The sequence below is a fragment of the Amaranthus tricolor genome, chromosome 15 (genome assembly GCF_026212465.1).
Source record: "Amaranthus tricolor cultivar Red isolate AtriRed21 chromosome 15, ASM2621246v1, whole genome shotgun sequence".
NCBI classification, from domain to species: domain Eukaryota; kingdom Viridiplantae; phylum Streptophyta; class Magnoliopsida; order Caryophyllales; family Amaranthaceae; genus Amaranthus; species Amaranthus tricolor.
In genome coordinates, this window is record NC_080061.1 from 12,286,604 (window position 1) to 12,288,517 (window position 1,914).

At 29.0% G+C, this 1,914-nt stretch overlaps 1 non-coding gene across 1 annotated transcript; it reads right to left on the bottom strand.

Moving 5' to 3' along the window:
- Window positions 1-403: 403 nt before the first annotated feature.
- TRNAN-GUU (transfer RNA asparagine (anticodon GUU)) lies at window positions 404-477 on the bottom strand. Its single transcript has one exon. It is a non-coding gene; the product is annotated as a tRNA-Asn (tRNA).
- Between the last annotated feature and the right edge of the window lie 1,437 nt (window positions 478-1,914).

The following is a 1,914-nucleotide window of genomic DNA, read 5'->3' on the forward strand; positions in this document are numbered from 1 at the left end:
CTCCAAAAACAAGTTTAATTATGGTTACATGTATATATTCATTGGATGCACTTCTGTGATTTTGAAGCCAGTTTCCTTAATTATTTGAAGCTAAGATATTGGTAAGTCTCTCTTTTTTCTCTAAACCCTGCGTCGTACATAAATATTTTTTTAACTTTCAAATTTTTTCATTTTGTAGATAAAATCTTAGTTTTTTAAAATACATTAGGTACTCGTTTTAAATATATTTTTGAAAAAGTGTCTCATATGGGTAATCGAAATATTTGTTTGTATGAAAAACGTTGCTAGATCTTCAGAAGAATAGGTTCCTACAACGAAAAGATTGAGTGTAATTGAATTCGTCAGCTTATATGTTACTACACAGGCTTGGCCCTTAATCCTAAAATTAATTAAATTGAAAAAACGCTAGAAGGAGGGCTTGAACCTCCGACCTTGTGGTTAACAGCCACACGCTCTAACCAACTGAGCTATTCCAGCTCTTGTTTACCACATTAGTAATAATAATGTAAATTTAATATAAACTTTAATATATCTTTTGTCTAGTAAGTGGAAGAATTAAAAACTTAAGATTACCACGCGGATCTTAAGTTCAGGTCAAATTTTTTGTTTTTGAGTTCTAATAATTGATTGAGTGCATATGTGTTTTGTATTAAAGTACGTAGAATATAATGAGTGTATAAAACCAAGTTAAGAAGTAAATTCGTAGATGAAGTCATTATAAAATAAGTGCAGGATTATAGATTCGTAATGCGATTTTCTAAAAACTATTTCTTAACATTTATTAGGATTGCATGTATATTATAATATATATTAAATGTCAATTATATTAGAATAATAATATAACTTTGATGCCTGAATTCCGCTTTATATGGTCGAGTATCAAATATACTAAAATAGAGATAATAGATTGTCAAATGTCCTCTAATGTTGGTCCACAAGCATCGAACGAAGCACCACGTAATACTAGTACGGAATAAGAAAATTACTTTTTACTATTACTTTTATGGTCTAGAAATGCTGTTGTAAAGAATATGCAAAAGAGATTGAGAAAAAGACATACAAATGAATTTATGGCTATATGCATCTTATATACAAAATGTTCATGTCACTTCATTCATATTAATTTAAGCAAATGGTAAGAAGAAGATATATACGTCTTCATATACATTACTTAAGTTCCAAGTAAAATAATGAAGATAAATAAATCACCCTGTCTTACTTTGCAATATACTACAACCATACTACCAATAAAAATCTTATGTTATATTGCATGATTTTATTCGATTAATACCTATATGTGTGACCTCATAGGATTTAATTATTATTAGTAGTCAACTAATCAATTAGTATACAGATTAAAGTTGGTTTCTACTAAAACCCTATGTTCACCAAAAATACTCGAATACATTTTATCTATGTAATTTATCCTATTTATACTTACGACCCGTTTGGTACATGGTATTAGAGGGCAGTAATGGTAATAAAATTAAGTAATAAAGAATTTGGTTGTTTGGATGCCTTCAATGGTAATAGATTATAATAAAATAAGGTAATGAAATTACCAAAAAGGGTCATTTTTATTACCATCAAACAACCTGGTATTAGGTTGTAATGGTAATGAAGTATTACTGTATTAATAAAATCAAATCAAATGCGTTCAAATCAAATGCGTTCCTTTCTCCGATTTCTCTTCAAGCTTTCTCTCCCTTCTTTCTGTTTCCTTTTGCTCTGCTACTCTCCTTCAAATTCAATCAGGTATTCATCATCTCTTTACCCTTGTTTTCTGATTTTAATTTCTGCCTTCATACGGTTTTTAATTATTGGTTTTTGTCGAAAATCCTATGAAATTCCTTTTGTTTCGTATTCAAATCAAATGCGTAGCTCTTAAGCTGAGTTCTTCGTTTCTTTCAAAAT